Below are 14,289 nucleotides of genomic sequence, written 5' to 3'. Positions count from 1 at the left end.
TTTTAAAAGAAAAATGATTTCTTATTCAAGCATCACAGCACTGATCTCCACAGGTTGATTAATTCTTGCTATTATTGAACAGGTAACACCTACAGAATACAAGACATAAACCATCAATGTAAGATCATTTCCTATCACCTATCTCTGTTTGATGTGCACAAATTGTATATTAACCTATTACATGGGCCAATTGAAACAGCTGTCAGAAGAATTTGTCACTTCTGGATTTAAAAACATAAATATCGTTAAAGTACTTGTAAATAGTGAAGTATTTCATGAATGAAGAAATTATGATTGATATTTTGCAGGATTACTGTTTTTGCTGAAGGATTAAGTGATCAATTCCGTACCTGACCTTACCTTTAAGTTACCTTTTCAACTTTCAGGTAAGTTATATCAGTTATTTAATTTTTTATCAAAAACGCAATCAATCAAAAGAAAAATGAACGATGACCATGTTTTGACATTTTGACTTATTGACAATTCTTCCTTCTAGTATATATATTGACAACAAATATCTTAAATAATTATTTTATTATGAGAAATATGAATTTGTTGATAAATATACATGACTTTTAACAGTATACATAATTCTTTAATGTTAATTTTGTCATAAAACTGATGACTTTAAAGTAGTACATTAATCAAATTGAAGGTAATAAACATTTTTTTTCGTAGAGGTCTTGGAAAAGAGATGTTTATCCCATCATCCTTTTTTTGATAGAATTTCAGGATTCCAATTCCCAGTTACTATGGGAGATTTAATTCTGTGACAGTGAAATTCCTGATTTTTCCTATCCTTATTTATTGTTAGTATTATACAATAGACAAAAGACAAATTTTTTTGCACAAATGCAATTATAACAATCCATAGACGACAAATACAAAGTACATTGCATAATTATACAAAACATATATGACTGATATTGTATAAGTATTATTATGTCAGACCAACCAATTATAAATATTGCATTGACCTGTACTCTTCAAAGCTTTAATAGCATAGCAACTCAATAAAGGTTGATTTTGTTTGCATATGTCTACAAGTAAATTAAGTACTGTCCATCAGTCTGGCCTATGTATGTTTAAGAAATCTGGTAATGTAATTGCTACTTTTTGTTAAAATTTTTTGGCTCACTTGTCCTGTATTATTATATAAGTTATTGTCATAAGTTTAAATGTTTTGATATTTGAGGAAATTGAACAGTGATCTTCTTAAACTTTGTCAAATGGCTAACAGTGGCATATAGTTTTCACTGAAAGCTAGTGGAAAATCTTATTGACCTCTCCATTACATCTTGGTTTCTAAGTCTTCATGGTTAATTGCAACCAAAATGTATTGAAGGACATCATTTGGTTTATGGGGATAAAAATCACAGTCTTTAATTTTGTTTAAAAATTCTCAACAAATCATTTGAAATGAAACTACAAGGATATTTTGCTACTGAGGGGGATTGATGATTGACAGACCCCTTACAAACAAATGTTATTTAATGTTCATTTATTGATCAGTGCACATACATGGCTGCATTGTTGGCACATGGCAACTCTTATAGAAAATTAGATTTTTATCATCTCTTAAACTGCTTGATCTATTTTAATCTAACATGGCATCAATGTTGCGTGAAAGGTCCTATTTCTTTATTCATTTAAACTTTTAATTTCCATGTATCTATATATATCCCACACTTTGGCAGGAGCCAGGTTTAGGGTTGTGCTGGCAAGAAATAACCCACCCCCTTAATCCTCCGTTCAGTTGAGCTTTAATATGTAAGCACTACTAGCAATACTTTAATACCCCTAATATATTTAGGAGATTTGGTTTTAAACAAGGGATTAAGTATGGTAATTGTTTCTGCCTAATTACGCCAAAACGCAGCATTTAATAATGTTTGATATTTTACTGTAACTTGATGATTTTCTTGATGCGTAATAAATAAACATGTTCAGCGTAGAAAATATGAAAAGTGATGAAAATTCCTCGGTATTACATCATCAGCACCACTTAAGTGTAATTCTGGTTAATGAAGGTATGGTAAATGAGCTCTAACCATTTCCATGCTGTGATTATATCATCATTGGTGGTTACTTAAAATGTTTGTACTAAAAATACTAGTGTATTCTCAGTAGTACTAATTAATTAATACTAGGTAGACTGACAGGTACAGCCTCTAAATGTGATGCAACTTTTAATTTAGAAAATTGTTTATTTTTATAACAACAATGTTGATATAGAATTTTAAATTCAGAAATTATTGCGTACATTTATTATTGCAATTTTGTCATTTGAGACTAAAATGTGATTTTAATTTATACAATTTTGTGAAAAATCCTGTTTTAAAACATATGAAATAGTTCAAAAAGCCAGATTAAATTATTGCATTTACAACTCTGTGGTATTTTTCGGAATAATAAAAAGCTCCCAATAATTTCTGAATATACAGTATATTAGTATCTTATTTTCAAGCAAAAGCACTGATAGCTAATGAATTTTAACAATGTAATCACTCTATTTTCAAATTTTATGAGAAAAGTAATTTAGTAGAGAAGATGTTTCATGTAACTTGTTTTTACTATAAAAAAATCATAAAAGCATTCAGCATTTATTAGATTATTTTCACCTGGATTTTGTTGGGTCTGTCAGACATGGAATCAGAAATTTTTGTATAAGATAGTATTATGTAAGTGATGAATTTAAAATAAAAAATGATGACTTTTCTAATAATGAGTGTCATCTTTCAGTAATAGATTACATTAACTAAGCTGCTAACCATCATTTACCTGTCTATACCTATAATTAAGTAGCATGTCACCTGACATAAATCTTCAGATATATTGTCAGTAATTATATTCCTACTTAACCTGATGAAAGAAAGACAAATGGGCTTCTACTACTAAAACAGCAATTTGGTTGTCAATACTTAAAACTGTAGAATAGCTTGTTATACTAGAGATAACCACTGAGAAAATGCAGTCTAGACAGCAATCCAAGTGCAGCAGGAGCATAGGAGTGGACTGAAAAGTTTAGGGAAGGGGTAGCAAACTTCTGAAAGTTAAAAGCAATAAAATGATAATTCCTCTAGTCTTCCAATGGAGACGTTAGTCAGTGTCCTCTTTTTGTGATGTATTTTCTTTTGCATGACTTCAAAACTGAAGCTGGATATATGTAACTTTTAATACTTAAAATTGTGCCAAAACCATGGCCTATTCGATCTGCTGATATAAATTTTGAAAATAGATAAAAGGATAACAGTAAATCCAAAAATATAAGACTTTACTCAGTAAAACAAACCACACTATCCACAATATCCAATTCATCTGACAATATGATGTACAAGTAACATGGTCCCAATATCTGAGGCTTTGTAGTGGGTTATTACATTTGCAACAATTTACATTTGAAAGAAGACAAAAGCTTGTATATAAAAAAGGAGATCTGGTTTCAATATTTTTTCTTCAGTATTAATTTAGTTTTTCAATGCTAATTAGGCTAATTGTAAAACATCTTTATGAGCTTAGTCGATAGTGCTGAAAGTGACGTTAAATATCAATCGATCTGCTAAACATGCTTAAATGTTTTGACTTCTCATTTGTACTTTTCTTGCTTATACTTGTAATTTTTAACAGCATGAAGAAATCTGAAACAGAAAATATGTTACTTGTAGCATATTTTTACATCAATTCGTTACCAGTAATAGCTTGTACGAGTAAAATAAGACTTGGTACCTTGCCAGGTAAACAGGTTGATGAAGTACTTCCAACAAAACATAGTAAGCTATGTTAGTAACTTAGGAATGCATAGCTAACAAGTATAATATATGTTTTATGTCACCTTGATCGGTTTACTACCAATTTCTGTACTCTAGCCAGGTGACTATAGTATATTCTTGGCATATTTTACTGTCAAAGAATATAAATCTTAGATTGACCAAAATGCTTGTGTCCATCGTTTTTTTTTTAACCAGGTGGCAATAGTATATACTTGGCATATTTAACTGTCACAGAGTGTACATCTTAGTGACATGTCCAGAATACTTACAATTGTTTCAGCCATTCTGTTTGGTTCACTGATATTGATATTAATGATAATGATATACACATGTTTTCAAAGAACTTTTGTAGTTTTGGTCCATCTTGATGAAGTTGATATCTCATTATAGATTATTTTTGTTGAGATATTTGGAATACAAATTTAAAATGAAAGGTAACTTTTTGTTAATTGCATCTTTAAGTTGCTGTTTCAGGGGCGGATCCAGTCATTTTCAAAAGGGAGGTAAATTCCAACCCAGGAAAAAAGGGGGGTTCAAACCATATGTCCCCATTCAAATGCATTGATTTTCCACAAAGAAAGTGGGATTCACCTCCCGGAAACCACCCCTGCATCCGCCACTATGTCTCATAGATGTACACCCTATCTGTGTTTGTATCAAAGATATTGTTAGACATTTACAACTTGTCCTATGCTTGGATTTTTTTTGAACGGGAATAGAGATTACCTGTAAATTTATTTAAGTAATTTAATTCCGAACGATTATTGACAACTTTGCTGTGTACTGTACCTCAAATAAATTACTAATCAATTATTTATGTTTTATCTTCATTATAAGGTTTAACCTAACTGCTAGCCAATGTTAGAAAACATTCACTTCTAACAGTCAAATACCACTGACTCTAAGGTAGTTGATAATGGGATGATTAAAATATTGTCTATTGCAGATTTGTATAGTTGCACAATTGATGGAACTTGATGCACCATGGATAAATAAACACAGGTAGAGAACCAGGTAAGAAAGAATATATGATAGTTAATTGAGAGCTATTGATCAGAAGTATTACAGTGTCTGTTGGGACAAGGTTAATTTGGGGTTACACAAGGACAGAAATACATGTATATAATTAACATGCACATAGGATAGAAATACATGTACATGTACATAGTTAATTTGCATGTATAGCTGTCATTCAGAAAAGTGCTGTAGTACTGAAAGGAAAGTAGAATGCGTGCATTAAAATAGAATATCTAATTCTCCGATCCTGTCAAACTGCTTTCTGAAAATGATCCATATGATGCAATTTCTGAAAAACCTACAATCAACTCACTATCATTTACATTTGTATGCTAAAACTCTTGAAAAATCTATAAACAATTTAAATTTTCTGTCTTTAAATTGTTGGGATGTGTTTTTTACAATCAATACTTTATTTCTATGGTCGGGTTGTTGTCTCTTTGGCACATTCCCCATTTCCATTCTCAATTATATTTAAAATATAATGAAGTTTCAGTTCAAGTGGTTGTCTGTTTAACCTTTGAGCTCATATTTAACAGACCTGTGACTTTTTGTTTTGGTTACTAAATAAGACTTTAATCAGGGGTATCAAGTTTCCTCTGGTCAAATGAATGTCCAGTAACATCCTCAATAGGCCTCCCTGATACCCTTGAAATATACTGTGTTGTCTAGATTGCATTATAAAAATGTGTCATATAAATTAACTTTTGCTTCCGTAGACAAAGTCCTCATAAAATATTGATTTACATTTCACAAGCTATGCTTTCATACATAGATATTCTTGTAAGGATCATACTGCTATTTCTGGTAAGCTATTCATTAAGCTATTTAGTCTGAAATTTTATTTAATGGATTAAGTAACTTTTTAATTACCAACTGGTACAATAACAGAGAAAAAAAATTCTAGTGTCAAGTTGAAAAGTTCATGAAATTATTATATTAAATGATTTAAGTTCTATCTTGATAGTAATATTTCAGATCATCCAGGGTTAATTTCAAAGATGTTTATGCTGTAAAATAGTTTTATGGGTAGTACTGAACACTTTTATGGATTTAATTGATTCTTGAAATAGTTTCTATGCGGGTAGATTGAGAATTCTAATCCATCTTGTAAATGCCTTTGGGGTCTTATGGTACCTCATCTTGAGTGCAAGAAGTCATTGGTGTCGTTCTGAACTTTTTTCAAACTATAGGCTTTTAAATGAATATTTGCAGCATCTCCACCAAGGATCACAGTCCCAGACTTTTACTCCTGAGGCAAGCAAACTAGAAAAGATCACCCAGGTTATTACCAGTAATCTCTATTCATATAGAATAGACAGATGTGGTATGATTGCCAATGAGACAACTTTCTACCAGAAATCAAATGATATATATGTTACCAACTATATGTCACCATATAGCCTTAAACAATGAGCAACACCCATACTATATAGCAAGCTATAAAAGGCTCCATCATAACAAGATGTAAAAAAATTTAAGAAAACAGACCTAATTAATGATGTATAGCAACAAACAACAATCACTGAATTTCAGCCTCCTAATTAGGACAGGCACATACAGAATGTGACAGGTTAAACATGTTTGCAGTCACCCAACCTTCCCCAAATCTGGTAATTTTCATTCAATTCATTCTTGACTTGTTGATGTGTGCCTTGTGTGGAGCAGGATATGCTTATCTCCCAGAGCACCTGAGATCACCCCCAGTTTTTGGTAGAGTTTGTGTTGCTCAGTCTTTAGCGTTTTTGAGAACTGTTTGTCTTTTGGTTTGTTTTTTTTTAGTTTTTTTTACATAGCACTGTCAGTTTTTTGACTTGAGAGTTTGATTATTCCCTTGGTATCTCTTGTCTGTCTTTTGTCTAGACATCAGACAATTTAGAGCTGGATAGATAATTATGGATGTTTTTCCATTACTAAGACCATGTGTTGACCTCCCAATATCATCTTTAAGTTTACTGGTAATGTCTATAATGGCTGTCACATTGTTTATTACCCTATGTCTCCTATTAATCAGGGATCAATTACAATACAGTGCTTACAATGTGGGTATTTATGTTTTGGATGGTATAAAGACACTTCCTGTATCAGTGTCTCAGAAAATATAAATTAAAAAAAAACATATTTAAGGATATTCTATCCTTCAGCAATTTTAACTGGTTTTCATTAATTTGGGATCCGTCTTTATCAAAATACAAGTTTTATAGGGGTATCTGATGTATGAGGAAATGATATTTGTGGGTAAATGGAATGAATATTATCACTCAGAATTTGACTAGTAGAAATAATAAATATTTGCAGGAAACATGCATTGATCTGCCTGATAGATATATTTAAAAATTAAATATAATAAAATTACCAGATTTAACATATGAAGTCAAACATTGATCAGTAAATATGGACAACATAAGGTTCCATGGACATGTAGAAATTGTTTTTCTAACCTTAAATGAACAAGTTAACTTTCGTAAAAAAAATAGTAATAAAACTGTTCAAATGATATCATAATAATGAATATGTAAAGCAAAGAAATCATTACTTTTTATTAAGTTAGTTATAAGAGTGTAAAAATACTAACAGAAATTCCATATACCCTAAACTTACTTCATCATAATTACCAGTTACATTAAATAAGAGCTGTTTTAGTTTCTCAAAACAAAAATTTGTTAAACAATCTTTATGATTATTTTGATAAAAGTAAATTTGGAGAACATCCATGAGACAGCAACCCAATGACCAAAAGACATATAGAGGTCAGCAGCAATCTTCGACAAATTTAATAAATAAGTGTTTATATAATGTGTCCAGCTTTAAATTGTCTATAGTTAAGAAATGTTGAAACAAATTTAATGAACTAAAGGATATGATTATGACTTGAAAAGTCTCAATAACCTTTGAATTGTATATATCAAACTTTTACCCAGTTATTGTTCATCTTGAGTGAGGTTTCATATCAACCTCAAAAACAGTTTTAATATGATTTATACAAAATTTAATCAAAGCAAAGGTGCAGATAGCTAAAGCATGAATGTAAGTTTTCTTTCAAATGACATCATGTTTGGCCATGACATTTATGCACCAAAATCTATTACAATACTTCATGAATTTTATTATATTTTAATTTCATACCTTTTCAAGGCTGAGTGAAAATGTTTCTTCTATATTGCATCTCGAGTATTGTATAAGTATAGGAACAAGTATTTTATTTGAAGATTTTGGGTCGTTATTTGGGGATTCACTTGTGGAAGCAGTTTGAACCTTACACAAGATCTAACAGCCCTATTTCGTCAGTAATCTTTAAAAAAAAAAAATAATAGGTGTCACCCTCATTCTTCAATGGTTAACTCCTCACCAGCTTTATAATTCACCTTCTAATCAAGATAGAGCTAGTTAAACCCGGATTTATGCGAGAAAAGGACCTAAGACTGCTTGGTATGCAACTTGATCAAATTAGGGGTGACGCTTTATAGAGGGTGGTAAAGGGTTATTTTTGTGCAACATGTTTTGCCATTTTTATATTACGTGCAGCCGTAAAAAAGGTTCGTTATTCACTGTGTTTGGTGAAATTGGTAAAAAGAAAATTTTATTTCGCGTATCTCCGTTACGATTCCCCCCTTTACGCCCCTCTTTATAAGGATATAGTAGTAGATGTAGGTGTATACAAATCTATTACCCGGGAATTTTATTCGTACATATTTGATTGACATCCTATGTTGTGGTTTTCATTTTGGTTCCATTGATCGCTAACAAGTAGGTGTAGGAGGTTTTACCATTATTCATTGAGGTGATGAAAAGCAGTTAAATTGCAATGACTTGAAATTTTAAATGATATAGCATTCCATTAACATAAACTTTAAATAACGGAAAAGTTTAATAAGTTCAAATTATTTTAGAATATGTTAGTGAAATATTTTTATTATGTAAGTGAAAATGATGGTTTAAAGCAATATTTTTATTCTAGTGATTTTAAGCTGGATTAAAATGATCTAATATTAAGTATAAGTGAGTAGATATTTTTGCTAATCTTCTTAGACAAGGTTTATTTAGCACTTTTTGAATGACTTTGATTGTGTAGTGTTGTTCAGGTCATATAATTATATTGACAGGGTTGATTTTAAAATCTAGCGAGGTATGTCTCAGCCAAATCTTACTTTTCAATTTTTAATCGGTCAAAAACATAATTCCAATAATCCATATATTCTACGATCGATCAATTGTGATATGAACACTGGCCATTAGAGGTCACGTTTTTTCCCCTGATTAAGTGACATTTGCAAACAGCACAGAATTTCAAGAGTTTATGTAAATAGCATTGAACCTAAAGGTTTAACTTGTAATTTCTTTCAAAAATATTAATGACAGTTTCCCTATTAACCAACATATTTTTTCGATTAAACTGTAACATTTGAATGAAAGGGGGTGTGATAGAATTGTCCCTGGTGCATAATTATCCCACAAGACTCTGACCCTCAGAGATATATCATTATCACATTTGTATAATAACTAATATTGCCCTGTGTGTAATTACCAGTAGTCATATCGGCCCTTTAACACACCTTAGCATAGGTTCATGTCTGTCCAGTGGATAAACTTTTGTAATCTTTTATTGGATTTTTACAGCTACCGGAATACAGTGAAGACTTTATATGTTGTACAGTGAATAAATATTGATCACATAAAGGCTTGTTGGACATTAAATCACCAAAGGTGAGTGTATTTACTTTAACAGGATTTATATTTACTTTTAATTTTAATTTTTTATGAAACTTAAATATGAAGAAAATCATATGAGAAAAAAAATTATTACTTTGTTATGGAAGTATTGAGGGAAAGAATTTAGATTATCTATTTGAAAACAAATTGCACTCATTTATATAACTATAATAAAACTTGGATAGTACCTGTATTTATATACTTTTATTTATTTGTATTACCTTTTCGAATGTACTAATTTGCGTACAGCTTATATCATAAATACGTTAAGTGTTATATAAGATTTTTATATCCAGTGAACAATATGTTTGCCAAGTTTGAAAAGGAATTTAATAGAATTTATATGATTTTGTTGATGAATACAATGTGAAATTCTACCTTATTTTTTCACTTTTAATATTGTAATTTGACTTGGATCATAAGTTGAATAGAAATAACACTGGAACCTTGGAATTTATGATTGGTTATATTTCTCAACAATTAATATACATATAGCTGTGAAAAATAACATGGATAGAAATTAGAACTTTTAAGTACAATAGTCATTGTTCAAGTAGCGTGGAACGGTAAGAAATGTATTTATTTTGCCTTTGTAACTTTGGAAATGATTTTGTCAAAGCTATTCCCTTTTTTATGCAAGAGTATAAAGGTCCTTTACCTTTTCTAAGCAAGATTATTTAGGTTCTTGAAGGACTCTTATTTTTAATTTATCAAGCCCTTTTGACTACCTAGTACCACTTCCTAAAAGTATTTGTCAAACTCTAAATACATATATATACATCAGTTTTAACTGCCATTGTTTAGCTTTCTTCATTCATACTTCCTTCTGAATATTTCTGTAGTCTTTATCGTAGACTTAGTCCAAAATGTTAACAAAAAGTACATATTTGAGTTAATTGGTAGTGACTAAACTATTTGATGTCTAATTGTCTAAGGATAGGATTATGATTGTTTTAGTAATCAACAGCTGTCACAGAAATAACATTCTGATTGGTCAATTTCCAATTGACTGAACAATTTACTGTTATATCTCTTGAGTAATCAGATAATAGAATCAAGATTAGATAACTCTTTGATTGGTTTGTTGATATTGAGTCCAACTTATTTAATATGATATGACTTGTGTATTTATTTGTGAATGGGATAAGGTTATGCCAATGTTTGAAAAGTACATCTTAAGAATTGTAAAGAAGATTAATGAATAAGTTCAACTAGAGACATTTTTAGATGAATTAAAAAACATAAATTCAAGGCAGTTTGCTCTGACTGTATTTTTCCCCATAGAAAATAACTATTTTCCTCTATCCACAAAAAATGATATGCAAGAAAATAGATAAATCAACAATATTTTAAAATCATCGCTGTTACTTTATTGGGCCCTTTTAAGACGATGTTCATGATTATTAGGACTAATTAGTCTTTTAGGGTATTTTGTCCCTTGCCTGGGGTATCCCCTCATTAAAAAAAATTGCTAAGTTTGTTACTTATAGATTTATTTAAGCGTTCCTAACAGAATATTTGCTAAGCATATTGATCCTGGATTGACTACTAATGATTTGTATACATCGTGTGACCTATAGTAAACAATGACAGTAATGTTTGTAAACATTTAGTATCATAAACCACATATTTTATAATTAAAGAGCAGTTCCCCTAGCATTAATCTGTCAAATAAAGATAGCTTGATTTGATTATTATTTTATTTCACCAAATTCAGCTTCAGGTCACGAACTTGAGATTTTATTCTGTTTGTCATTATTGAATGGGGACTTTGATGAAAAAGTTCAAAAAAAAAAGAAAAAAAGATCTTTTAGGTTATATTTTCATGCATAACAAAAAATCTGTAAAAGAAGTATGCACATAACAAACAGGTGTACAAAGTTTGTACTGCACCTTCTCCAAATAATAAGTCATAAATATTTATTGACTTTTTATAATACAAAATATGTCTCTAGTAATTGTTCTCAGCATGGGAATTTGTTGGTATGAGAGAAAATAAAGTTACATCATTAGAAACCTAGATGACTTACCACACAAACACAAGCTGTTGCTTCATATATTTGAAGGAATGCTGTTTGTTTAATTCATATATATGCACTTTTTCTAACACAGAAGTTGTCAAATACTTTATGCTTACATTCCTTTAATTACTACTTATTGTGGTGGTTTGATCAAAATGTTGAACAAAATGGCCACCACTAATTTTTTCAATACAAAATCTTCATAATCCCTCTAAATCAGCATTGTTTTGTAGCTTTATAGCAGGTAACCTGCTCCATTCTTACGCCCCAAACATAAAGTTGTTGCCACAAACCTTTATCTACCTTTCTATCATTATTAAAATAAAACAATTGTCTATTATTTTTTTTCCTGATTTTATACAGGAAATTATGTAAACCTATAGATGAAGTTAAATCGTGTTTGCACCCTTTTCCTGGAATTTGATTTTCTTCCATTGGCTCATTGTTGTTTGCTTTTTGTCCAGTGATAAATATTTCATGCATTTTCAGGAAGATATTACAATCCAAGTCTCAATCTTTCTTCTAAAGGCAGTGATATTATTAGTACAAATTACAGTGGGTTATTGCACAGAACATGAAAGCCAATTCATGAACAATTTTACAACAAAAAATTACATGCATAAAAGTAAAAAACAATTCAGTAAAAGTTACAACCAATTTGTTAAAAGTGTTGGATATTGAACATGATCAATGAACTTCTTTAATTTCTATTTCCTTTCCTTTAAACAAACCTGATATTTTTTCTGATACTAAGCAATTGTATATCAATAGTCTGTCGCTATTCTACGATGGCCGAAATGAGCCGACAAAAATGCTATTTAAAACTTGTATAGTACTGTACCATGTGTACAGAAAGTTTGTACAATGTACTATCTTGTTGTTTTACTTCCGAGTAAAAAGATAGTACTCTGTACAGAAAGTTTGTACAATGTACTATCTTGTTGTTTTACTTCCGGGTAAAAAGATAGTACACTGTACAGAAAGTTTGTACAATGTACTATCTTTTTGTTTTACTTCCGGGTAAAAGATAGTACTCTGTACAGAAAGTTTGTACAATGTACTATCTTGTTGTTTTACTTCCGGGTAAAAAGATAGTACTCAGTACAGAAAGTTTGTACAATGTACTATCTTTTTGTTTTACTTCCGGGTAAAAGATAGTACTCTGTACATACAAGTTTGTAAGTGTACTATCTTTTTATGGGATCAGGAAATAATAGGTACGGCAATTAGTTGGTGCAGTTCCTTCACCGGAAATCTGTGACATGTTCGAAATAATGAATCAAATTATTTAATATGCATTTTAATATAGAGATAAAATATTCTACCATGGCAGATATAGAGGTGATGGATTCATGATATATAATGGAACATATCAGGGAACATCAGATGAAATAATAGATTTTTTTCGTCTAACAAATAATTAAAACCCCTAATAAAAATCAAAAACGATAAAATGTCGTTCTTAGATGTTGATGTAATTAAAGGTCAAAGATTTACAACATATAGCATTCTTGACCTTGAAATTCAAAGTCATTTTTAAGACACAAATTCTTATCTGTTTCTGCACAAAAATAGCTGTCACTCACAGCATGTATTCAGAGGATTTATAAAGGTAAAGCAATACGGCAAACTAGAAACACAAGTGACCATAACAAATTAATAAAAAATCTTAACTAATTTCATAGTGAAATTATTAGATAGGGGTTATGATAAGGGGACGACCATTTGATATTCTGGGGGGTGGGGAGGGGGGGGGGCAGTAGGATTTGTTTTTGATCGGTTATTTATTTTTGTAAACGTTCATTTTTTTACATAAATAAGGCCGTTAGTTTTCTCGTTTGAATTGTTTTACATTGTCTTATCGGGGCCTTTTATAGCTCACTATGCGGTATGAGCTTTGCTCATTGTTGAAGGCCGTACGGTGACCTATAGTTGTTAATGTCTGTGTTATTTTGGTCTTTTGTGGATAGTTGTCTCATTGACAATCATACCACATCTTCTTTTTTATAAGAGGACAGATTATTCATTTTCTGCACTATTGAAGCAAGATTTTTCATTTTCATTAAAGCAAGGGACTTGAAGATTAGAGAAAAAAGGGGTGAAAATTAAATGTTTACAGAACAACAGACCCCCCCCCCCCCCCCCCCCCCCATTTCCAGACCCTCATATATTGTTGTTTTTTTTTTGTTATTAAATTATTAGAATTATTACTTTTTTTTTATTTCTTGACAATGTATCAGACAAACATAAAGTCATCTTACTGGTGTTTATCTCAACAAAAAGAATACAACAATCAAACAATTTAAAAAAAGATAGGTTATAATAGCATCTTCAACTATCACCCCCAAAAAAGAAGTATGTCAGACACTTTTAGGAGCCAAATCATCACACGAAAAAATGCCGCGAAAAATTCTACCCTAAAAAATGGTGCCGCGCACAAAAACCCCAATGGCCATTTTCAAAAGTTGGCAGGTATATTATTAAAAAGATTTGGAAGTGTTTCCCAATTGTTTTTTGGGGAAAAAGATGAATTTATGCTGAGTTATTTATTTTCAATACATTGCAAGTCAGGTAATTTATTTTCAGACTACCACAGAACAAACCATTTATTTTTGTGATTATCAAGGCTGAGTTATTTATTTTCAAAATCCTCCTACCCCCTCCCCCCCCTAGAATATCAAATGGTCGCCCCCTAACGTGGAGATAGATGATAGTATCACTGATGCTTGATCAATTGACCGTACTGATTTATTACAACAAAAGAAATCAGA

General features: G+C 30.7%; 1 protein-coding gene across 9 annotated transcripts in view; it reads left to right on the top strand.

Moving 5' to 3' along the window:
• Positions 1-270: 270 nt before the first annotated feature.
• LOC143068172 (axotactin-like) overlaps positions 271-14,289 on the top strand; it is a 108,216-nt gene continuing 94,197 nt past the window's right edge. For 2 of the 9 annotated variants that reach the window (XM_076242018.1, XM_076242032.1), the window contains exons 1-3: positions 272-386; positions 4,717-4,784; positions 9,405-9,491. The gene's annotated coding sequence lies outside the window, so the exon portion shown is untranslated. Of the gene's footprint in view, positions 387-4,644; positions 4,785-9,346; positions 9,492-9,898; positions 10,064-14,289 lie in introns of those variants that run through there. The other 7 variants (XM_076242100.1, XM_076242093.1, XM_076242082.1 and 4 more) reach the window with 6 other exon arrangements.

Source organism: Mytilus galloprovincialis, chromosome 1 (assembly GCF_965363235.1).
Source record: "Mytilus galloprovincialis chromosome 1, xbMytGall1.hap1.1, whole genome shotgun sequence".
NCBI lineage: Eukaryota > Metazoa > Mollusca > Bivalvia > Mytilida > Mytilidae > Mytilus > Mytilus galloprovincialis.
This window is presented reverse-complemented; position numbering and strand designations above follow the sequence as displayed.